The sequence below is a fragment of the Cupressus sempervirens genome, chromosome 6 (assembly GCF_028749045.1).
Source record: "Cupressus sempervirens isolate cs-2001-9-10 chromosome 6, ASM2874904v1, whole genome shotgun sequence".
Lineage (NCBI taxonomy): Eukaryota > Viridiplantae > Streptophyta > Pinopsida > Cupressales > Cupressaceae > Cupressus > Cupressus sempervirens.
Window position 1 is genome coordinate 628,698,216 of NC_143123.1, and position 27,627 is coordinate 628,725,842.

General features: G+C 33.8%; 1 pseudogene; it reads right to left on the bottom strand.

Annotated features, from left to right (window-relative positions):
- Positions 1-205: 205 nt before the first annotated feature.
- Positions 206-13,933, bottom strand: LOC149553799 (cullin-1-like; annotated as a pseudogene).
- Positions 13,934-27,627: the final 13,694 nt, after the last annotated feature.

Here is a 27,627-nt window from a genome sequence, read left to right on the forward strand (position 1 = left end):
ATCAGATACCATTTTGAAATTGACAATAAAATATCAGAGAGAACCTTCTTTTTTAAAGGATAACTTCCAACCGAATGTTCCTCTAAAGCCAGTATTTTGGCAGAGAACAATTGGAAGCCCAAGCTAGCTCAATTGTCACGTGAAGGGCGTTAACAAAACAAAAACAAAAAGGCTTCCCACACTCTCTTTTACTTGTTCAGCAGTTTCAAGCAAGATATCTGTACATGGTAGGATTGGTTTCATCACGCTCCATATAGTCCCGTGTGATCAGGTCTTCTATCCGCTTTTTGATGTCCTTGATACTCGGCTGCCAGCCATGAGTTTCATTAGTTTTGTAGAGTCAAGCTGTATGAAATGATCAGACTTGAGCAACAAATCAACAATTTTTGAATAAAGGGCTTACTTTGAACATTTGTGCCAATTGCTCTACACACTCTGTTATTAATTGTGAATGATATAGAACCTTCCTACTCTTCATAATTCGAATAATAGCAGCATCAATTAAATAACGCCTATCATATTCCACAGCCTCAATTACTTTGTTTTTCTCCTCCACTGGAGGAAGCGAAATCTGCAGCCAAGAGAAGTATTACAATTGTCACCAAATCTTTAAATTTTGTAATACTTGAAGTGAGAATCTAAATAATTTCAGCTTTTCGACCGAACCTTAATCCTCCTCTTTATGTCTGTAAAATTTGTATTGAATTTGAAACAATCAGATTCTGTGACTTTTTTTGTAGCTGGCTGCTTCTCAAGGATTTTATATTTCGCACAGGAAAGTGAATGCAGCATCCTCACAGTATCTTCATCTGTCAAATTCAGCTGTGATTTTTTTCTGCATAGCTCAGTGTTTCTGATGAATTAAATAAAAGCAACGCAGCTGCCTGGAGATCCACACATAAACGAGAAACAAATTTATTTAATGCTCAAACAATCAACACCATCCAAAACTGTTATTATAACATAATAAATCATTGTCCCATGAAAATATCAAATAGATTGCACAAATTTAGAATAATTTTGCAATTCTTAACATTGCTATAATTAAAGCTCATACCTGGTATGTGGTCACAGTAATGTCTATTGTCTTTTTACTAAACTTGCCAGTTAGATTGCAGTGCCCTAGAGAATATATCCATGTAAGCTTTTTATGTTTATTGTTTGTCTGATAGAACTCTCTGTATACTTCTATGCACTTCAACTACAAAGAAGGAAAGGCGTGATTATTAAATCGCTGAACATACTTCAAAAGTTGCCACAACATATATATAGCTATAAAAAGCATACTAATTAATGTATTCCTTAACTAAGGGTTAATGTACAATTATCCAGAGCTGTATTTAGCATTATAAATTATAGCAGCATCGTTGAAGTGGTGCCACTGCTGCACCATGTTTGTTCAGTTGAGCACTATAATTAAAAATGATTTTCTATTTTGGCAAAAATAAAATGTTTATTTATAATGACTGAAATTAAGCCCAGTACTAGTTCACAGAGAACTGTATTGAATATAAATGACTGAATCTTCTGTCTTGGAGCCTTGCTCTCTGTTTCCTTCACTTTGATACAAAAGATGGATGGCACGTACAAAAATATTTAGAGGAAAATGCAATGATGAGCATGAAGTGGGGAAAGAATAAGCATGAATGTTTTTATTACAAGAAAGGAAATCAATATGTTGATGCTCTAATATATCTAGGATATTCTAATCAGTTACTCTTGAAATGATTCATTGTTTCCGTCATTTTATCTTTGTGAAGGTACAAATATGACCATTGTATGCAATGACACCATATTTACACATTTCAACGGAATTATGCAAAAACTAGGATTTTCAGTAGGAGAATTAAAGAGAAAAAACATAAACTAAAAAAATATAAACGGTAGCGTAATAGGGAATATTTGATACAATGTGTAATCACAATGATCCAGAATGTATTGTACATGCTTTTTTTTCAAGAAGTGCACCACTGATGAACCATATTTCTCAAAAACATTCCTAAAAACTGACCAGCACAACTACTAGATACCCATGTTTCTTGGAGAAAATGTTTAGAGATGGTTTCTCTCCACAATGGAACAGTATTTCTGCAAAGAAATGTAGTTAATCAAAACTACTTGCTTAGGTGAAAAATTTGAAACAAAAGAAATTATATTAGTTGGAGAAAGAGCAAATTTTACAAAAGTGATACTGATAAAGGAGAACTAAAATTTTATGTTGTAAATGAATACCTCAGAAGATTTAACGTGGGGACTCATCCTATTTGAATTTTTAATAAGTGAAATTAGTTTCAAGTGAATTACAAGTGTTACATATTTTCTATAATTTCTTAATTAGACACATCTTCATCTAGAGTGGGTAGTCTCTCTTCATACAATCATCCATGTGTAGAGTCACAGCATAATTTAATTTAGTTTTACCATTTCATATTCTAGAAATTGTAAAATGCCTCTATAAATAAAAACAATGTAATTGTACAATTCAATCAATGAAAATCTTTTCCTCTTTCTTTAATTTTTTTTCCTACAAGAACCTTGCAATGGTAAAAGATAAAATGTCCGTCTCTTTAACCTATTTTCTATTCCTTCCCAGCCACAAAGAGCTAAACAAAAATACTACCAATATTGTATTGTTCTATTATAATATTCAACCTGTGAAACAGAAAGCACAGGCAAACTGTAGAAGTCTTACCATCTCAGTAGGCAAATTCAGATGAAATGACTTGTAGCTAGGCCAGAGTCCAGTCGTCAAGATCACTACAGACAAGTCAATTCCAGGACTTATATGTTTATTATCATGATTGTCAATATATTTTGCAAAGTTGGTTTGGTTCTCCTTTGCAAGCGTCAAATCTCTTACCTAAGAAAAAAATTTGAAATCAAAAGTGCAGCCTGTCAATCTGAGTTGCTGCCTAAGAAACAGTTTTTGTTCCTCCCAGAGCTCACAAAGTCATGGATGTGCATATATTATACATACCATTCCTTCGATCTTTGAAGTATACTGGCCTCCACATTGTTCCTTAGGTTTTGTTATGAGACTCCGTTCAAGATCCAAATTTACACCTTTATCAAATAAAAGCCTCTGGGCTAGTTTTTTCCTAAAAAGTTGAAAACAGTTAGCAGAATGAATACAAAACGTGGAAAAAACCCAATACCATTTGCAATATCTATAGTACATATTATATGAGACAATCCAACTTTAAAATTAAAAAATTCGCTATAATCGTTTGTGTTTAAATAATCACAATATAAAAACAATCTCAGAAATAGGACTTATCAATTATAATTCTATGAGACAATCCAATTTTAAAATAAAAATACAGTACATCGATTGTAATACATGAAAACACGAAATTTCACTTTTTCATTTTATTTTTAAGGAATATGTCCCTAATACAGAAGAGAAAAACAAATTTAAAATAAAAAGATAGTTCACACTCACACAACATAAGGTAATGTCAGTGACACAACAATTGTGAATGAAACAAAACACTCATTCATTTTCCCTAATTTTGGTGATATTTTCCAACAATTGAGGCAAGAAATGTGAGAAATACAAATTAAATTTAACTCACAACTCAACCGTAAACCTAAAAATTTTACTCAGCACTCACAATTGCCGAGTGCTAGTTTTGCTCGGCACGTGAATGTGTCGAGTGGAAATTTGCTCGGCACCAACAGATGCTGAGTGATAGGCAGCAAGTGCCAAGTGAGCTCGGCACAAAGAGAAGCTTGGCACTTGAAGAAAAAGGCTCGGCACAAGAAGAGCTCGGTACACACATAGGAAATGCTTGGCACCAATGGATGCCGAGTGAGCTCGGCTCCAACTAAGAAAGAGGATGCCGAGTGTTTTGTTTCAAATTCAAAAATTATAACTTAGGAAATATTTCAACGTGAATGCTTTCTCCATTAAAACCAGAAAGCCAGAGCTTTAACCTTTCAACCAAACTTGTCAAATGCAATGAATAGAAGATGAAGAACAATAGATTGAGTATGTTGCTTGCTTTCTATTCAATCTTTCATTAAACTATTACAAAATCTGGGAGCATTCGGCTTCAACCAGAAAACTTTAAAATAACCTTAAATGGATAATACTTCAAATTTCAATAAACTTTAAACCTACAACTCTAATGGTTGCATACAATGGTGCCTGGAGCAATCACTTCTTCAACAGGACAAAAACAAATAACAACAAACTCACAGAATGAATAGAGGTGTCATGTGCAACTGGAGACACTGAACATACTTCTTTCTGTCTCTGCAACTAGTGGATCTGCCGACCACTTTCTTCTTCTTCCTTTTCTCTGCTCTGCTAAACTCTGCAACTACTGATCTACTTGATCTTACTGAATGAATGAATAAAACATTCCATTTTGTCACATTTTAGTTTCTCTCTCTTTTCAAAAATTTGAAAACCTCACCTACCCATATTAATTTATTTGGTTGTTCTGTTGGTCATTAGGTGGTAGGTGGGCATTTGGCTCAAAAGGGCAAGACAACCACCACATTTAGTTTTCCAACACTCCTCCTTTGTCCCGAGCCAAACAAACAAGGATCACAGCTGATACACATCAACTACACCAAGATACTCTCTTAGGTGTACAAAAGTTTCAATGCCTAATGGCTTTGTGAAAATGTCTACTAGCTACTACTCAGACTTACAAAAATTTATTTTGATATCCCCATTCTCCACCAACTCTCTGATGAAGTGATATCTGATCTCTATATGTTTGCTTCTCCCATGGAAGACTGGATTCTTGGACAGTGCAATTGATGAGATGTTGTCACAATAAATTGTGGTTCCATCCTCTTACCTTTCATTCAAATCTATCAAGATCCTCCTTAGCCAAATTGCTTGACATGCTACTACATTTTCTGCTATGTATTCAGCCTTTGCTATAGATTGAGCAACAATAGGTTGCTTCTTGGATGCCCATGAAATTGCACTCGATCCCATATGAAACATGTATCCAGAAGTGCTCTTCCTATCATCTATACTTCCAGCCCAATCACTATCTATGTATGCCACCAACTTGAGATCATCATTTGCAGTATACAAAATTTTAAATCCTTTGGTACCTTTCACATACCTTAGGATCCTTTTTCCCGCTTGCCAATGGGAATCCTTTGAAATTTTCATAAATCTGAAAATCAGACTTACTGCATGCATTAGGTCTGGCTGAGTTGCAGTCAAATACATTAGACTTCCAACCATACTCTTGTATAGTGTTGGATCCACTCTCTTGCTAGAGTCTTCCTTGGTCAATTTCAGACCTATTGCTATTGGTGTGGGGGCTGTCTTACTATTATGCATTTTAAATCTCTTCAAGATCTGCTCTGAATACTTTTCTTAAGAGATGAAGATGTCATCATGCATTTGTTTTACTTCTATGCCTAGAAAGTATTTCAAGAGACCTAGGTCTGTCATTTCAAATCCACTTTTCATAGCCTCTTTGAACTCACCAATTAGAGCCTTATCATTACCAGTAAAAATTAAATCATCTACATACAAAACAACAACCAATACATTACCATTTGCTGCCTTGATGTAGAGAGTAGGCTCACCATTGCTTTTGCTAAAGCCATTGCTCATCAAATATGAGTCAATCCTACTGTACCATGCCCTTGGAACTTGCTTGAGCCCATAGAGAGCTCTCTTCAATCTATATATTTTGTTCTCTTCACCTACAACTTCATAACCAGGTGGCTGCTCCACATACACTTCTTTTTTTAATACACCATTTAAGAAGGCAGTCTTCACATCCATTTGAAATACTTTCCATTTGTGCTAGGCTTCAATTGCTATGACAGAACACACGGTTTCCATTCTTGCAACAAGGGCATAGGTCTCATCATAGTTTCTTCCATATTGCTGTTTGTAGCCTTGACTACTAGCGTTGCCTTATGCCTATCAATCTTGCCTTCAACATTGCATTTGGTCTTATAGACCCATTTCACTCCAATCACTTGCTTCTTGAGAGGCAATTCAGTTAGCTCCCATATCTCATTTCTTTCTATGGCATCTATCTCCTCATCCATGGCTTTACACCATTTCTTCTCCTTAATAGCTTTTTCAAAATATATTGGATCACTATGAGAAAATAATGCAAAATTAACACTCTCATCATAATCTTCATACCTTTCATCTTGGTATATCTCCCTAAGACTCTTGATCTTTTTTGGTAATAAGGAGGAGAGTGTGGGATCAGAATCTTCATTGCAGCTGCATTGCCGACTAGCTCAGTCTTCACTGATACTTGGCACTGACACTCGGTCATGCCTAGAGGAGCTCGGCAATGTCTGAATCTACTTGCCTTTTCTTCTATTTGCTCCTTCTTCTTGCTGTTCATCAGTACCTTCTTCATTCATAATTGGCACTTTACTAGAAGTGCTTGGTGACTCATCAATTGAACCATACCAAGACTAATTTTCAAAAAAAATTATATCTCTTGAAAGAGTCATCTTGTTGTTCAATGGGTTATACAATCTGTATGCCTTTGATTCGGAGTTGTACCCTGTGAAGATGCACTTCACACCTTTGTCATCCAATTTTTTCCTCTGCTCTTTAGGCACATGTGCATATGCAACACATTTAAACACCCTTAAGTGTTCAACTATCCATCTTCTTCGTGACCATGCTTCCATTGGAATTCTATCACAGACTGCCTTTGTAGAACACCTATTAATTAGGTAAACTACTGTTGCCATAGCCTCTCCCCAAAATTCAATTGGGAGACTTTTCTCTTTCATCATGCTCCTTACCATTTTAACAATGGTCCTATTCTTTCTTTCTACCACTCCATTCTGGTGTGGTGTATAGCTGGCTGTGAGTTCTTTCTTTATGCCATGTTTCTTACAAAAATTTACAAAAGAATTGGAGGTATACTCCCCTCCTCTATCTGATCTTAGGACCTTGATATAGTGTTCACATTCTTTTTCAACCTGGGCTTTAAATTCTACAAATTTATCAAATGCTTTAGATTTATTCTTTAAGAAAAACACCCATGTTTTATGTCTAAAATCATCAATGAATGTTATAAAATAAGTACTCCCCCAATGGAAATAACTTGCATAGGACCGACTAGGTCAGTACATGCACTAATTCTAATGGATATCTAGCCCGCCTGGAATTTCCAAAATTAAAGGGAAGTCTATGTTGCTTACCCAAAATACAAGGCTCACACTTGTCACAAAATTTTTCTACACGTGGCAAACCATCTACCATTCTTTTATTTGATAACAAATTTAAACCAACATAGTCGAGATGACCATATCTGAGATGCCACAACTATGAAGGGTCTTCAATCACACTCCTTAGAGCTGATTGTGTGGGAGATAAAGCACTAACTTGAGATGAGAAACATGTCTCAATCCTCAAAGGAAACATTATATTCTTTGTCATTTGAACTGCTGCAAATAAGTTCTTACTCCCATCCTTTTCATGAATGACACACGTGTCATTCTCCATCAGCACTTTGTATTCATTTTGAATGAGTTGACCAACGCTCATCAAATTGTGCTTCATACCAAGGGCGAAATACACATTTTGTATATCTCTTTTCTCACCTTTCTTGATGCGGACCATAATAGATCTTTTGCCCACAACTGGTAGGGTTCTATTGTTACCCATCTTAATTTCTGATTTGAAACTCTTGTCAATGAATGAAAATAAGGTTTCATTACCACTCATGTGGTTACTACATCCACTATCGAGGTACCAAACCTCAGGGCTTCCTTCTTCACCAACATTACACATGATGAAGGCAGTAGCATTAGGTCCACTTCCCATATTCACATCAGCCACATTTGCTTGTCCTGATTGATCATTCTACTTCTTCTAGCATTCATTTGCATAATGCCCATATTTATGATAGTAGTTGCATTCTACATTACTCTTATTTGAGTTGTAATTTTTCTTACCTCCTCTTGAAATATTTTGTGAGCTACTTGCTCCCCTGCTCTTCTTGAGCTTTCTGCTGTAGCATTCCTTTGTCCTCCATTTCCTCGGCCTCTACCTCTAGAGTTCCTGCCTGAGCCATTTCTTCCTCTTCCCCTTCTTCTTGAATTTGATTGAGCCTTGAATGCTTGCTCTTGGGAAGATGAAGATGTAGATCTATTGATCTTATGCTCATGGGTTTGAAGAGAACCCATCAACTTATCCATTGTCAAAATAGTGAGGTCTTTTGCCTCTTCTATGGTCATGATCAAATTGTCATATTTATAAAATAAACTCCTTAATATCTTTTCCACTATCCTCTACTCTTGATAGTCTTCTCCATTTGACTTCAATTGATTAATTACAGTGGAGGTCCTTAAACTGAAGTCTACAACTGATTCATTCTCCTTCATCTGAAGGTTCTCAAACTCCCTCCTAATGTTCTATTGCTTTATAGTATGAACTTTATCAATCCCCTTGAAATTCGTCTCAAGGATATCCCATGCTTCCTTTGCATAATTTGCTGCTGCAATTTTTGAAAAAATTGTCTCTGTCATTGCTGCTTCAATAAAACTTAATGCTTTAGCATCCTTCCTCCTTGACTCTTTCAAATGAGTCTTCTATGCATTTGTGAGAGCAGCATACTGAGTTGGGTCTGTTACATCATTGAATCCATTAACTGCAAACTCTCACAAATCATTTGCAACCATAATGATTTTCATCTTCTTTGCCCATGTATCATAATTCTGCCCATTAAAGGATGGTGGCTGCTGCCATATCTTTCCTGCATCTCATGCCATGTCAAATATCCCAAGAAAACAAATGCCCTAACTCACTGTGGATGTGGGGCCTCAAAGCTCTGATACCATGTGAGAAATACAAATTAAATTTAACTCACAACTCAACCCTAAACCTAAAAATTTTACTTGGCACTCACAATTGCCAAGTGCTAGTTTTTCTCGGCACATGAATGTGCCGAGTGAAAATTTGCTCGGCACCAATAGATGCCGAGTGATAGGCAGCAGGTGCCGAGTGAGCTCAACACAAAGAGGAGCTTGGCACTTGAAGAAAAAGGCTCGGCAGAAGAAGAGCTCGACACACACATAGGAAATGCTCAGCACCAATGGATGCTAAGTGAGCTTGGCTCCAACTGAGAAAGAGGATGTCGAGTGTTCTGTTTCAAACTTAAAAATTATAACTTACGAAATATTTCAATGTGAATGCTTTCTCTATTAAAACCAGAAAGCCAAAGCTTTAACCTTTCAACCAAACTTGTCAAATGCAATGAATAGAAGATGAAGAACAATAGATTGAGTATGCTGCTTGCTTTCTATTCAATCTTTCATCAAACTATTAAAAAATCTGGGAGCATTCGGCTTCAATCAGAAAATCCTAAAATAATCCTAAACTGATAATACTTCAAACTTCAACAAACTTTAAACTTGCAATTCTAATGGTTGCATACAATGGTGCTTGGAGCAATCACTGCTTCAATAGGACAAAAACAAATAACAACAAACTCACAGAATGAAAAGAGGTGTCATGTGCAACTGGAGACACCGAACATACTTCCTTCTGTCTTTGCAACTAGTGGATCTACTGACCACTTTCTTCTTCTTCCTTTTCTCTGCTCTGCTGAACTCTGCAACTACTGATCTACTTGATCTCACTAAATGAATGAATAAAACATTCCTTTTTGTCACATTCCAGTTTTCCCCTCTTTTCAAAAATTTGAAAACTTCACCTACCTGTATTAATTTATTTGATTGTTCTGCCGGTCGTCAGGTGGTAGGTGGGCGTTTGGCTCAAAGGGGCAAGACAACCACCGCATTTAGTTTTCCAACAAGAAATGCCTCGAAAATATAATCCAGAGTTCCAATTTCAAAACTCTTCCATAAAAAAATTGCAATTGACTATTTATAGATGAAATATAAAATATGCATTCACAAATATGAAGATATTCTTTTGTAGGTATATCGACTTGTTTTTTTCAATTAATTATTTTTTCAATAACTTTTTCGCACATTCTATTGAGGTTCACAAGTTTCTGCAACAATAAGAAATACCGTTTCTGTAATTGGCTTTAATTGGGCTCACAAATCCCTCCCATAAATATAGACCATGTACAGTACTTTAATCTCTTTACACAAAAGAAAGTTTAAACACATTGGAAACATTTTGGAAAACTGTTTACTGTTGCTGTTCAAAGGTTAGACTTGTATAACAAAAGGATTTAGAATCCGAATTCTTCAAATTCTTCACAAAGTAAATGCTGGAGAACATACCTATAAAACTCTCCAAACAGATCTTTGTCACCAATGCATGCAAGAATCTTTACCACCTGTAACATTATTACTGATGCAGTAAGAACTTGAATAAGATAAGTCATTTGTAAACATACAAAGTTAAGAATAAAAAGGAGTCACCTTCTCAAGAGTGTCTTCAATGGCTTCATCACTTGGTTTTTCACTGCCACCTTTTCTCAATATGTTGTCAGAAAATGTAGCCAGCAATTCTGCATTTGTGCTCCCTTCAACTCCTTTATTACAGAACACCTCAAACGCTTCTTTTAGTGCCTAATCAAATTCAAGAAAATAAAATGATTCAGGTATAACAGATTAGCAACAAAATCTATTGTTAAACAGATTCGAGTAAATAGAAGCACAGTTCTCATTGCTTCAAACTAACCTTATGAAAAATGGTTTGGTCACCAAAGCACATACTGACATAATGCATGTACTTCTTATATAATTCAATAATCTCCCACATGAATGCCTAAAAATTAATAGCGAGTTAAAATAATAAGAAGCCATGCTATTACAAATTTAATAGTATTACAACAAATAGAAATGACTACAGCATAAAATATTAATTTTTGGCATATAATTGCTGCATGTTCTTGGGTATTACTAATCACATATGACTACTTGTGTTATAATTTCTTAATCATGCAAAATGAAAAACCTAGAAGTAGATTGTATTGACATAGCAACTGAAAAAGAACAGATATGTAAACACCTGCTCCAGTGCCCCATCTGTGCCTTTTTTTTCAGTCTGCAGCACGACAAAAATTATTTTGAATCATTATCAATGGCTGAGGGGCAAATCATTTACCACTTTTTTGCATGCAAATAAAAAACACATGAAATGTTCCATGTATTGTGACCAGCACTCAACAGACCACAAAGAATATTTCCCTTTCTTACACTAAATTACATATCATCAAATAGCATTTTAAAATTATTTCACCGTTCTATTGCTGGCTTCATCTTCTGCTTTCATGACAAGCCTCGTTCCCTCATCAATAACATGCTGAAATGAAAGTAAAGTAGTCATGAATTGGAAAAATGACAGCAAAATGTCTTCTCTCCTGTTAACTAATTTCTCTTTTTAAGAGGGTCACAACAGCAAACATATAATCATAAATTAGAAAAGCTGGAAGGAGAAATACTTGTTTAAATATTTGTCCAACCGGCTCCAAACCTTCTGGTATCTTATGAAACAGCCTATACATTCTTGTAAGGTCTTCCTCCTGTAGAGAACAATCAGTTTCGATTCATGTAATCATACATTATAGGAAACAAGGTCAAGTTTAACACTGATCCATAATCATACCTTATTATCTCTAAGCAAGGAATGGACCCCCGAATCTTCCTTTTCTAGAAGCTGTTTTTCATACTGGGAGCGCAATTCATGTTGTACGTACTCCCTAAACCAAAACATACAATAAACAACAATCAAATGAAAATATTTTTATTAAATGTGCAAACTTTGTGATTCACACGACCTATAACACAAACTTCTGAGCAGAAATCCTACCTCCAATAACTTTTGCTCACTATCTGCATGCAAATAATGATCAACTCTTTCTTTCTCTCGTTTCAAACATTCTTCTGCCTACAATAAGTCGCAATTTTTCATTTTGAATATAATTCTCAAGGGTGTTCAACAGGGAAATTAGCATGGAAAGCATCAAATTTAATTACCTTTAGCATATAAATAGGACATGAATCTTCGAGAATCCATGAAGAAGCCTTTTGAGAATAATATGAAGCAGTTTCTTCTAACAAGGCTTTTTCAAAATCGGACTCATAGCAATCCATACTCCCCATCCCAATTTCCACAAAAATGCCCAAAACATTTTTCAGCAAATAACGGTCTACTTGATCTCCCTCACGTTCTCGATCAATCTAAGAAATGTACACAATAATTTTAATGCACCATAATCACAGTGAAAATTATTGTGATGTAAACAACTAACAATGATGCTGTCACTGAGCATGTGTGGTATAATTAGACAATACAATTCCACATACCAATGCAATGACAACGTCTCTTACATTAGCCTTCACTTCCTGATAAACCTGCCAGGAGAAAAAATATTGAATACAAGTACCCATTTCTAGCTGTCACTTAAGCGTTCTCAAGCTTGACATTTCATATTTCTCGGGATTATCGACAATCCCACTTGTTCAGGTTAGAATAAATGCCATGGGAAAAAAACATTCAAAAACTGTATACAAGAAAACAATTTACCAGATCACGAAAACATTTAAGGCCAACCATATTAAGACCAGAAAGGGAACTCTGTGGGATGAAATATTGGTCGAGATAGGTAAAGAAACGAGATAGCCACCGGACCATTATTTTGTGGTTATCCCATCGTCTCACAAGCTCTCTCAACATAAACTCTTCATGTTTTTCCCTTAAAGAAGATAACACCTGAATACAGTTACGAAAGTTAAACAAAATCAGCACTTCCTCTAACATTAAGTGGCTGCCAATATGAAACACAGAAAACGTCAACTTCCCAAGTAAAAAATAGAATCAGGCCTTCATTGGTGAAAACAATAGAATCCACTAAATCTCCAGAGGTAGAATGAGTGGTAGAATTATTAAAAACAACATTGATAATCCTATTGATTTTGCACCTATCACGCCACCAAACAAAGAAGTAAACAAAGAGGGTCTACAACATTAGACAACTAATCAATGTGACAGTTTCATATTTTATCTTTAAAATAGAATTAAAATAGAAATTCTGAAGAATATACTCATAAGTTTACAGTTAGCCATTGACTTTATTAGGTTCCCTTTGATGTGAATAATGAAACAATTAGTTTAAGCCATCTCGATTTCAATTATCACCATGTTACTTTACCTGCCTTTTATTATATAGACACATTGTTTCATACTGATGGGGATTGAAAATTCTGTTCAAGAGGCACTGAAAAGTAATATTGTTGAGAGTGTTTTGGAGCAGTTTTATTAAGAAGTTTCTACGGCAGAATTGATACAGATTTATATGCATAAATGGAGAACATTATTGAAGCGTATAGGAGCAGATTTGTGAAAAACTATTAAGTAAATCTATAAATCATGTGTTCTAGTTGTGTTTCTCAATTGTTAAATCTTCTGGGAATGATCTTGTGCAATTAATGTTATTGTGATTTTAACCTGGAAAAATAAAAGATTATATTATGCTGAGCTCAGTGATCACACTTCAGTGAATGTCCCTTTGAAAGATTCTAAATGAAACTAACAGTGCTGGCAAGTATGCATAGGAAAATCGCATTTACCCTTTTGTAAAATTCATAATGAACATGTAAAATAAATTGGAGACTTTAGAACACTAATTCTAATTAGTACTTACCATTGAATTAATATACTCTTCAAAAGACACTCTATATCTGTCATACAGCTGTTGGGAGTAGTTATGTGGATGCTTCTGCGTGCTCATGTTGTAGATAGTTCTTAGAGGACGTAAAGAGAAACATCAATAAACTAAAATGCTTCAACATTTAGATTGAAACACAATAAGAAACAAAGGTAGATTATCAATCTTCCAAAAGGATACGTGTACAAGACTGCCCATTGTACTGCATCGAAAGGGTCCTCAGGCTTTCCCTCTAATATGTTCTCTATCTTTCTAATACCACTGCTAATAAGCTGCCATCAATCCTCTAATTCTATAATTTTGCGGTCAGCCATTGTCAATCAAGTCCTTGTTTTGATCAACTAAGGTTAGCCCTCCTCCCTAGAGACTCTTGCCTTGTTTTCCAATACCAAATGCTAATTTTGTAGAATAATAACTTCTGCAAAACCAAGAGACCATAATAATTATGTCATCAGAAGTCATAAATAGAGTAAGAAATCTTTTTCTATAGTAACTTCTTTGTAAAAGCAATGCTAACATGATAATCAGCATCAGGAGCATATGGAAGATAACAGAAGTGAGCAGTGGAGAGAATTTGATACATGAAGGTCATATGTTCAAACCAAATGAAGTCATTCTAGTCACACAGTTGAAAATTATGTGAGATAAAGAAAACTTAATTATCCTTGAAGTCAAATTGATCTATAGGAAATTGGAACCATTAAATGCATCTGTTTATTCACGTTATTGTCTCAAGTTTTATGCTAGTAAAGAGCTAATGTCTTAATCCCTAATCCAAAAGGGGATAATCTGATATGAGTAATGCACCTAAGTCTTGGTTACAAACAAAACAACACGAAAGGGCTTCTATTCCTGTAAAACCAATTTCTACCATAATCAAAAAAACAAAACAATACGAAACTAAAACATAAAGAAAAGATTGGATCCCTCACTTATATCATGCAGCAAAACAAACTGGCCGGGGCACAACACAGTCAATCTTCTTTGTATGTGAGGACTTCTGATTGTTTATAATGGCACTCTCTTTATTCTGATGCGCTGAACAGCATGGCAAAACATATGCTGTCTTGCGAGCAGTTGTGTTGTTTCGATGCTTACTAGCGGTTACGCCAACTTACAACTTCCTAACCTTAGAGGAAGACACTTCTTTTTATTTTAACGGTCACAAAAGTCGTTAGAAAATGTGTTTTTTAAAGAAAATTAAGTTATAGAACACTAAATTAGCATTGAAGTCGTCTGTAATTCAGTTATGAAAAGTTGATTTTTTTGATTTTTTAATGGAGTTGTAATACTTTTAATAATATATAGTAGATAAAAAAAAGTAGTAAAGGTATTTTTTATTATATTACAGAAAAATATATAAGCTTATATTTGTTTATGATAATAATTGAAAATGTTACGTAAATATAAAATCTTAATTAAATATAATTATAAATAAAAGAAATTACAAGCATAGAATATCACTTCATGAAAATACATTATGTATCAATAAATATGATAGAATATCAAATCAAATATCTTTTCTTCTTATCAATTTACATGTGGGGGAGGATCTTTGTCATCCTTTTTTGTCCATATAAAGAAATATGTAAAGTGCTGATTGAAAATTTGCATGCAAATATCAAATCTTATCAAGTCCAACTATAAGCCAAAAAAATTACAAGTATATAGCATTACTTCACAAAAAAATAGTTGAAAAGATAAATAATATCAAACCAAATACCACACACTCCTCTCCTATTAATCGAGATCTTTGTTTAGAATTGTATTGTTTTTTCAAGTATTTAGTAAATAGAAAATTTAAGTAATTTTGTTTTTAAATTATTGACCGAGTCTACTTGTCCACCTCATTGGGTATTTAAAGCCTTCAATGGCATCCTTATCACTTGGTTTACCTATAGGCTGGAAGTCCCTAGATGACATTAATCCTTCTCCTTAGTCTTTGGGCATGGTTAATATCTCTTTTTCCTCCAAAGTTGCTTCTCGTCAACTGGATTCTAGCAAGGTTGTTTCTGATCAAGTGTTCCCTATTTCTACACTAATTTATTAGGCTCAAGTATCCCCTAAGTCCCTGGTGGTGGAGGATAGAAAAGTTGAGATTCCATAGTCCCTAAGCTAGATGGAATGCCAAGTCATCCAAGAAACTACTGGAAGGACAAGTCACCATCCTACAGTAAAGATCTTAAGACAAAAACATCAAAAGTTATGCTCCCAAGAATGAGAATGTATGTTTTCCCCAAATAGTTCTAGGTATTGAATGCACCAAGATTGTTGCTCTGTTATCTAACTATGCATTGAAATTAAAATCAAATGGAGACAATAAATTATGAGTTAGAGATGTACAATTTTTTTTCTTGCATTTATTCTCAAAACTTAAACTAGTTGTTGACTACAATCTGAACAATACACAAAACTAAAGCTACAACACTTAGTGGTTGCAAACATAAAACTTCAAGTTATGCTATATGAGTTCTTACAACAGTCTTGCTCTATAGACACAAAAAACATAAAGCTACAACTTCTGATGAAAAATCACCATGAAAAAAAAGGATAGCTATTATGTTTTCCTCTTGGTCTACTCTCTTTGTTGTATATAACTAGAACACTAGCTTCTCCTTTTATACTTGATTTTTCCCCCCAAAAAATATGATTTGCCTCCCAATAATATGTATCATAAATATAAATGGAAAAATAATTACTAATTTAGAGGGAACAAGGGATAAGTTTTTTGAAGAAAGAAATGATATTGTCTTGCTGACATGATTGAGTAGCTTAAGCACCTTGAAGCTCCTAGATTATAAATGACCTATTCAGGAAAGGATCTAAAATTGAATTGATGGGTCTAGGCAAAAATCTAATTTGATTGAATCAATAAATTGCAACACTCCCCCTTTTTCCTAAGCTAACAAAAAAATCAAACACACATGATCATGTTTGATCAACTATGCCTAAATTCTTCCCTAGTCATTGGAAACTTCCAATGCATAAAGGCTTGGTGAAAATGTCTGTTAGTTGCTACTTAGACTTGCAAAAATTCACATGTATTTCTGTGGGAAATCTAATTGAAAAGATCATTATTGAAGATCAAAGAGGGAGATTGTTGTTAAAAGAATGTTTTCAATCATTGTTTTTTCATTGATGTCAAACCTGCTATTTGTAGGAATGACAATTGCTTATAAGATCCAAGTACTATCACTTAATTGATTGATGAAGAGGATTTGATCAACAAGATGTAACAAGAACACCTAAGGGAAAGGTTGAGTTATGATGTTGTAATGAAGTACAAGGATCACTTAAGACAATGGTTATATGATGTATTGATAACATACTTCAAGATACAAAGGTTGGCCACACTTGGAAATATTAGAAGAATAAGTTGTAATAAGGTTGACTGCAAAGCTTAAACTAAGATCATCAGTGGGTGCCAAGCAAGCTAGTTGAAGTTGAGAAAATTCTTAGTTGGAGCCAAGAAAATGCAAAATCTAGTGTCTGCCAAGTAAACTTCAGGTGTCGAATGAAGTTTAGGTTTTGAGTGAGCTTCAGGTACTGAGTGAACTTAAGGTGGCGAGCATCAATAAAAACATAGTTGATACCAAGTAACACAGTATGTGTTGAGCACCAATATTTCAATAGTGATGAGCTGCTGCATTATTTTAAAAGTCAAAGATTCGCTAGATCTGAGCTGACATAGTTGTTACCTAGAATTTTGTGAACCCATTGGAGGATAAGGATGATGACCTAATGCACAGAATTCTTGAATTCAAAGGATTCTTCATGATGTTTCTAGAAGGAACATAATATGGGTTAGATTCAATGAATCCTACCTAATCCATAAAAATTGAAATTAAAGGAGGGAAGAATTGAGCAGGAAAAGAAAGTCGAAGACTTCTATTTAAGAATTCATAGACCAAGAAGTATGAGCTATTGGTGTGCCAAATTGTGAAGTGGTTAGAAGGGTGTCAAGAAGAAGACATCTAGGAGAAGGAAGAACAAAGCACAGAGGCTCTGCTTCGATAAGTGGTTATAGAGAGATGATTACAATAGTACATTGAGCATGGAGACTCGAGGAGACTAAGCTTGGAAGGAGGGAAAGCTGCCAAGAGTTGCAGAGATTGAAAGGTAGGCAATGTTATGAGCTAAATGGTGATCTAAAATCTACAAGTTGAGTTATATTCTATAATTAGGTCAAAACCTCTAATTGTTACTCTCTAGCAATTGTATTAGTTAGGATATAAGAAAATATTATGGACTTAGGTTGGTCTAATAGCTATTTGTAAATCCTTTAATAGAGTGGCATTCCAAGTGAATGTTCTAAAGTCCTCTAACTAGACCCACTTCTAATAGGGTGGTTAAATCCTTTTACCAAGTTACATTTAATAGTGTGTTGTAAGCCTTTAACAGGGTAGGCCTTTCATAGGGCATCACTTCAAAAGAGTGAGAATTGAGTAGCATGTTACTGGTGCTTTTTTCCAAATTGGGTTTTCATGTAAATCACTGTGTTATGTGTTGATTTTCTTATGTGTTATGCTTGCATGTTAATTTACAGTAACTTTTTGAATAGGATAGTTAAAACTTCGATGAATGAATGGTTGAATGGGCTCACTACACTTAGTAAAAAATTTGAATAGGAGTTTTGGACCTTGAATAACTTATTCACCCCCCCTCTCAGTTATTCTAAAACATTTCTAACAATTTCACCATTTTCAACGTGTTTATGTATAAAATGATATATAATTTCTATATGCTTAGTTCTACCATCAAAAACAAGATTATTTGTTAAAGTAATGGAAGAAATATTATCATAGAATTTGGTGGTTGCTTCACTTGTTCTTGCTTCAAAGCAACCAATATCCTTCTCATCCAAATAACTTGACATGTTTTTGTATTTTCTATTATATATTCAGCCTCAATTGTAGATTGGGCTATAATGGGTTGCTTCTTAGAGGTCCAAGAAATTACTCCAAAACCCATATGAAAAACATAACCAAAAGTACTCTTTCTATCATCTAAAATTTTTGCCCAATCACTATCTATATAACCAACTAGCCTAGAATCATTTTTAGTAGAATATAACATACTATATCCTTTCGTGACATTCACATACCTTAGAGTTCTTTTACTTTCTTGCCAATGGGTTTCCTTGGGTGTTTCCATAAACCTGGTAGTCAACTTACTGCATGCATTACATTAGGCTTAGTTATGGTTAAATAGATTAAAATTTTAACCAAACTTTTAAATACAATTGGATTCACATTTCTTATTCAATCTTTCTTACTCAATTTAAGACCTACAACTATTGGCATTGGGTTGCCATGTTGTTCAACATTCTAAACCTTTCCAAAATCTAATTTGCATTCATCTCTTGAGAAATATAAGTACCATCATGCATTTCTTTAACTTCTATGCCTAGAAAGTGTCTCAAGACTACTAAATCCATCATTTCAAACTCATTCTCCATAACTTCTTTGAAATAAGCAATAAGACAATCATCATCCCTAGTAAAAATTAGATCATCAATATACAAGACAATAATTAAAATCTTACCATTAGCTGATGTAATGTAAAAAGTAGGCTCACCATTGCTTTTTTGAAACCATTTCTCATCAAATATGAGTCAATTTAATTGTACCATTGTCTTGGCACTTTCTTTAGCTCATAAAGAGCTCTCTTTAGCCTAACACTTTACCTTCTTTACCTAGAACTTGATAACCAGTTGGTTGTTTCACACATGCTTCTTCTTTCAACATACCATTAAGAAAGGAAAATTTCACATTTATTTGAAATACATTCCATTTGATTTGGGATGCAATTTCTATGACATCACACACAGTTTCCATTCTTGCAATAGGTGCATATGTCTCATCAAAATCTCTACCAAACTTTTATTTGTGTGCCTTGACCATCAAATGTGCTTTATGCTTATCTATTCTTGCTTCAATATTACACTTGGTCTCACACATCCATTTTACACCAACAACTTTCTTTTTGGGAAGCAAACTAGTTAACTCCCAGGTTTCATTTCTTTCTATTACATCTATTTCCTCATCCATGGCCTCACACAATTTTTCTTCTTTCATAGCTTCTTCAAAGTAAACCAGAGCACTGTGAGAAAATAATGTAAAATTATTATTCTCATCAAAATCATTATAACTTTTATCTTGGTGTATCTCCCTTAGAATTTTAGTCTTTCTTGGTTAAAAGGGAGGCAAGAGTAGGATCAAAACTCTTAGTCCTACTCTTGTATTATGTAGGCTACATCCAAAGCTATCTAGAGCTATTAGAAACTCTCTTTGTATTAGTATGGAGTTTTCTAGAGCTTTTCGGAGTCAAGTTTATGGTTGTCTCTAGTTGCTTTCCTTTCTACCCATTTTTAGGAACTATTTGGAGTTGTCCAGAGCCATCTGTATATGTTGTTTCTTCCTCATGTTGATCTTCAAACTCATAATCTTCATCAATAATATGCACTTTACTTGAAGTGCAAGATGGTCCATCCACCAAGCCATCACACGACTCATTCTCTATGAACACAACATCTCTTGAAATAATGATATTCTTGGTAACGGAGTTATAAAATCTATATGACTTACATTCTGAACCATAACCTGTGAAGATACACTTCACACCCATATCATCAAGCTTTTGTCTTTTCTTATTTAGTGCATGTGCATATGGTATACACCCAAATGCTCTCAAGTGTTTAACTTTCCATCTATACCTTGTGCATGCCTCAAGAGGTGTTTTGTCACAAACTGTCTTTGTAGGACTTCTATTTCTAGACACCTAAATCTGATTTCACCACTAGGTAATCTTATTTAGTCATCTCCTATGACATTATTGATTTAATATTATTGTATTTAATTAATTAATATTTATACCTTAATTATTTAATTAATTAAATTAACTATAGTCCAATTGATAAAATCAAATGATAACCCAAAATCAATTTATCTATTAAATCCTCATTTCTTTATTAAATTAAATAAATGCAAAAACCTATTTAATTTAATCCTACATCTAGCTTTTAATAAATCCTCCTAAATCCCTAACCATCCCTAAACCCTATCATTACCTAAATCCAACCCAATCACCCATGCTAACCCCGCTCAGCCAACTAATTAACTTACCTCATTAAGCCCCAACCCACTTGCCTCCTAATCCTATCTAAAGCTAAGCTTAATCGCTCTCCTAAAAATGTGCACAAATTTAAACATGGGTTAAGACTTTATAACCCAAACTAGAGTCAAAAGTCTCCCCTTACCCTCTTACATTCCTATCCAAGAGAATTAATGACTCTTACATGCCATAAATGCCCTTAAATGTCTCTTACATCCTTCTTCTACACTCCTCCTCCCCCATAATTCTCCTTGACCTTCCACTTTGACCATCCAATCCCCTTGTGACATGTATCACAAGGCAAGAGCTTTGAAGAAGCACAATCCATGTGCTCTCCCTTCTTTGCATCCTACCCCTTCCTCACCAATCTCCCATCCTTACATCTTGATCCTCCATCTCATCACCCCTTAGCCTATAAATGAAACCCTCTCCCTTCACAATTTATATCAACTTATAATGCCCCATTAGCTACCAAAACATGGCCATTTACACCATTACCATTTCAAAATCCACACCCAGCTCTATTATTTAATCTTTCACCCATCTCCATGTATGATAAAAAACCTACCATTTGAACCTTGAGCACACATCCCTCATTTTTGGACATATCAATAAAATCAAGACCACACTTGGGGATCTTACCATTCTTGGTTTGCCTGCTTCAACAGGTTTTCCTCCACCTTATCATAAGTGTAGCTAATTTACTTAGTTTTGTCAATGTTAGTCTAATTAGTAATGTTATTTTCACACTATTTTAATAGTATTGCACTATTAATTATCAAGTAAATTGTGGTTACTATAACCTCTCCCCAGTATTCAGTTGGAAGACCTTTTTCCTTAATCATACTTCTTACTATCTCAACAATAACTATATTATTTCTTATACACATTCTATTTTGTTGTGGAGTATAACTATTTGTAAGTTCATTCGTTATACCATTTTGTATGGAAAAATTCAAAAACAAATTGGGGTTATGCTCTACTCCTCTATCTGACCTTAAGACTTTGATGCAATGTCCACTTTCCTTTTCATCTTGGGCTGTAAACTATTAAAGCTTATCAAAAGCTTTAGATTTATTTTTCAATAAAATACACCCATGTTCTATGGCTGAAATAATCAATAAAGGTCATAAAATAAGTATTCCCTCCTATGGATGTAACTTGCATCGAGCCAACCAAATTAGTGTGCACCAACTTTAATGGTGCTCTAGCACTTGTAGAATTATCAGAATTAAAGGGAAGCCTATGCTGCTTACCAAAATTCTAAGCCTCACACTTGCTACTAGACTCTACAATACTTGACAAACCATCAACCATTCTTTTCTTGGATAATAAATTAGAACTAGCATAGCTAATATGTCCATACCTTAAATGTCATAACTTTGAGGGGTCTTTAATCATAATTCTTAAAGAAAATTCCTCTTCTACAATTGTACATAATGAGAGGTGTAGTAACAACTTGAGAGGAAAAGTGTGTCTCAATATTTAGTAGAAATATTTAGTTCTTTGTCATTTGAACTACTACAACAACTTACTTACTCTCATCTTTCTCATGAATGAAACACTTGTCATTTTTGAACAACACTTTGTATCCATTCTAAATTAGTTGTCCAACACTCATTCAATTGTTCTTTATACTAGGGGCAAAAGAAACATTCCAAATTTCTTTCTTATCACCTTGCTTGGTATGGATCACAATAGATCATTTTTCCACAATAGGAAGAATGTCATTTTTCCTGATCTTATTTCAAATTTATAATTCTTATCAATGAAATAAAATTACTTTCATTACCATTCACGTGGTTTCTACAACTACTATATAAGTACCAAACTTTAGGGTTGCCTTCTTCAGCAATATTGCACCAAGATGAATGTTGTATTGTTATTTCTTTCTCTAACATTAGATCAGCTATATTAGCAATTTCTCATGATTAATCACTTTATTTCTTCCCACATTCATTTTCATAATGCCCAAACTTGTGGCAATAATAGAATTTACCATTTCTCTTGTTAGAGATTCTATTTCTTCCTCCTCCTCAAAGGTTATTCTAAGAGCTATTTTCTCATTCATGGGAAATTGCTCTTGTGGAACTTCTCCTCCAATATTTCTTTGTGAGGAGTTGGCACATCTATTTCCTCTTCCTCTAGAACCACATCTAGAGTTATTTCTTCTTCTCCCCCGCCTCTTGCATTGGCTTGATCTTTGAAAGGTATCTCTTGAGAAGAATTTGTAGACCTATTGATGTCATGTGCTCATGTGAGTATGGAAAGAACCCATCAACTCATTAATTATTAAATTGGACAAATCTTATGACTCTTCAATAGAAATCACAAGTGTATCAAGTTTTTGAAGTAAACTCCTTGATATTTTTTTCACTACTCATTGTTCTTCAACCTCTTCTCTATTATTTTTCAATTGATTTATTAAACTGGAGACTCTAGAGCTGAACTTTGAAACATTTTTATTGTCTTTCATAAGAAGAGACTCAAAACCTCTTTGATTATATGTTCCCAAGAACCAGAATATATGTTTTTTCCAAACAAGGTAGAGTTATGGATGGACAAAAATTACAGCTCTATTATCCAACTATGTGGAAAAATTAAAATGAAATGGAGAAAATAAATTCAAAGGCAAAGATGTGCAAATTTATTTCTCATACTTATACTCAAAACTTAAACTAGTTGTCAATTACAATTTGAAAAATACACAAAACTAAAGTTGTTGTAGTTAATGGCTAAAAACATAAAAAAATCAATGTAATCTCTATGAGCTCTTACAATAATCTAGGTAAATCTCTACTCTACAACAACAAATTCTTGTTGAATCTTCACTATGAAAACAAAGGATAGTTATTTTGTTTTCCTCTTTCTTTTCTCTCTATACAATATATAACTAGAACACTTCCTTGTCCTATTATACTTAATTATCCCCAAAGACAATTTGATTTTCCTACCAATAATACTTATCCAAAATCTAAATGGAAACTTAATCACTTATCAATGAGAGAGCAGGGGATAAGTTTTCTAAACAAAAATTAATATTGTCTAGTTGACATACTTGACAAGCTTAAGCACTTAGAAGTCTTGGAATATGTTAGAATAACTAGGGGGGGAGTCAATCATTTATCCAAGGTCCAAAACTCCCAATTAAACTTTTCAGTTCTTAACACAACTCATACATATAACTTTTTATCATGTATCTTGAATGCATCAATTATATCAATTAAAAAATAAACTTGTAGATTATTGTCCTAAGTCTAAATTACTTTACTGAAATGTAACCCTTGAACATAACAAAATCATTCACACATATGATGTTGAAAATAGATTGATACAAGTCTAAGAATGTGTTTCAATAATTTTTTTTTCACTGATGTCAAAGCTGCAATTTGCTAGTAAGACAATTGCTTGGATGATTTGAGTACTATCATTTGTTTGATTAATGAAGATGATTTGATCAAATTAGGTAATAATAACACCTAGAGGAAAGGTTGAGTTATGATATGAAAAGGAGTACAAAGATCAATTAAGACAATGAAATTATAGTGCATTGGTTATCTAATTAAGGTTGAAAAGTTTGAATACATTGACAAAGTCTAGAAGAAGAAGAGAACATAATTGAGTTTTCCAAGCTTGATGGAGTGGACAGTAGGTGCCAAGCAAAGTTAGTGTAAGCTGAGCAGAAAACTAGTTGGAGTTGAGTAAAGTTTAGTTGATGCCAAGCACTGGTAAACTTTAGTTCATGTTGGGTGATTTGAAAGTGGATGATGAGAAATGCAGTATGTGCTGAGCATAAAAAATAAGTTAATATTGAGTGTCAACATTATGAGAAAGATTGTGTATTCAATGAATCTAAGCCGACAAGTTTGATTTCTTTGATTGTTTGAACCTATGAAAGTTAAGCTTGATGAGTTGGTGGCATAGAATTCAAGATGAATTATTTTGAGGCAAATTTAATGAGGATTGAAGGAGAAGTTTCTAGAAGAGAATAAAATAAAAAAGATGGGTAGATTCATTGAATCCTACCTAATCCTACCTAACCATAAAATGGATGATAAAGGATAAACAACAAAAAATCTTAATTTTCTATTTATAGAGATGGTTAGTCAGAAGAAAAAGTTGTCATGTGTGATAACTTAAGGAAGACAAGGAGTCTAAGGTATTGCTTCATTCAGTGACCTAAGAGAAGACACTACTATTGGAAAGAAAAGAAAGAAGCCTTAAGGTTATGGATATTTGAAGGGTGAACAAGCTATTAGAGCTAAAGTGTGTAAAAGCCAATAGAATGGAGGACTGGAACAAAGGTCTATAATTTGCAAAATGGAGTTTTAAATCATTATTAGATCAAGCCTTACTATTAATTTATAATCATTGTACCAATCTAGGGTAAATCCTTTAGATTAAGGTTGACCTAATAGTCAATTGTAAATCCTTTAACTAGGTGACATCCAAGTGAATGATCTAATGTCCTCTAATAAGGATCACTCCTAATGGGGTGATTGAAATCCTCTAGCAGGTCACATTTAATAGTGTGCATTGCAACCTTTAATAGGATTGCCCTTTCATAGGGCATCACTTTAGAAAAGTGAGAATTAGTAACATGTTAGTAGTGGATTTTACCAAATTGGAGTTCCACATAAAATCATTGTGTCAAATGTGTTATTGAATATGTTATGTTTCATGCTTACATTTTTTCAAAGTTGATTTGATAGTAACCTACAAGTTTAAGTGATTGTATGATCTAATAGATGCATGCATAATGCATATGTTTTATGGGTATGGGTTCACTAAGTTGTGAAAAAATTTATTTGTACATCTAGACCTTAGATAAATGATTTACCCCCTCTTAGTTGTTCTAAAGAATTAGAAAAATTGGTAACAGAGCCATTTACTTAAGAGGACTAGTTTGAAGGTACTAGAAGTAAAAAGATCAAGATGTCAAAAAGAGAGGTACCAGAGCTTAATAGAGATAACTTCCCTACATGGAAAATTCTAATGAAGCTACACTTGGAGGTCTTGGAGATCATGCACAATCTACCATCACCAGAGAGCATGTTGATCTTGTTGGAACCCTAACTATTGAAGATTTGAAAAAGAAGAAAGAACACAACTAGGAAATGTTGGAGATTGCTTCTCCCCTAAGTTATTTTGGGTTTGATGACATCAAGGGTTATAAAAATGAAAAGAAAATGTGGGATGCTCTTCACATTATTTATGGATGAGACACAAATATTCTATGAGCCAAATCGAAAAGTCTTAGTGGTAAGTTTGATTATATGAGAATTCAAGAAGGTGAGACTATTGCTCAGTATTTCTCTAGGATAAAATATGGTGTTAATGCAATAAGAGGAGTTAATGGTAAAATAGAAGATGAGACTGTACTAAGAAATTTTTTGAGAACACTGCTACTCATTTATGCTATTAGGGTTTTTGAAATACAAGAACTAAGATGTGTATCAGATTCTAATATGACTCTTGAAGGTTTGGTAGGTAGGCTTACTACTTTAAGCTATCAAATTTTGATAATTTCAAAGCTGACAATGTTGAATATGTTTCCAGTGATAATGATACAGATGAGGAAGTTGTAGAACAACTTGAAGCACTACTAGAAAGAAGATTTCATAGAGGAAAATGAAAATTCAAAGGTAAGTTACCTATTATATGTTTCAATTTCATTGAGTTTGGTCATATTACTACTAGATGTCTAGAGAAGAAAAATTACAAAGGTGGAGACAAGTACAAAAGTAGAAGATATGAAGACAACAAATATTACAAAAACAAAGGAAAAAAGTCTTGCTACATTGTTGAAGAGAAAACTAAAGATGAATCTAAGGATCATGATGATGAAGTGGTGCATGTTACAATGAAGGATGATTCTGATGAGGATGAGGAAATTGCACTAGTTTCTTGTGTGAACAAGAATGACAGATGGATCATTGATAGTGGGTGTTCACATCACATGACTGAAGATAAAAGTAAGTTCATTATTATGATGGAAATAGTGTAAAATTTGGTAATGATGCACCCTATCTAATAAGAAGAAAAGGTTTTATCAAAATTACAAAAATGTTTATATGTGACAATGCTTATTATGTTGAAGAACTTAACTATAATTTGTTGAGTTTTTCATGACTAAATAGTTCAGGTTGTAAGGTTGAGTTTGAGAACAAGATTGCTAAAATTTATGATACTAATGGAAAACTAACTAGAAAAGGTGATCAAATTATAGGTAATATATTCTACCTTGATATGGAGGATGTTACTTGTTTTTTTGTAAAATTTGATGATGTGTGGCTATGGTACAAGAGGTTATGTCATGTGAATTTTGATAACTTGGTTAGTATTAGTTTGGCTATGCCTAAGTTGAAGAAATTTGGCAATATAATTTGCAAACAATGTTAGTTGGTCAAAAAGATAAAGTCAAATTTTAAAAATAAGACTCATACCTCTAAAGGAATATTAGAGATTGTTCATACTGACTTGAGTGGACCAATTGAAATGCAAAGCTACAAAGGAGATAAGTACATTATGCTATTTGTTGATGATTATTCTAGAATGATGACAATTATGTTTCAGAAACATAAATCTGATGCTTTCCAAATGTTTCAATGGTACTTAGTAAGAGTTGAGAAGGAAATAAGTAAAAGTCTAAAATGTTTGAGATCTAAAAAGGGAGGAGAATTTATATCAAATGAGTTATAGATGTTTTGTAATGACAAAAGAATCAAAAGACAGACATCTACCCTTAGGACCCCTCCACAAAATGGAATCTTTGAAAGGAGGAACAAATCTATAAGGACTATGCTAGGACACTCATTCTGGAGAAAAATGTTGCTTTGAAATACTAGAGAGAAGTTGTAAGTACAATATCTATACCTTGAACAATGTACAAGTGAAGAAA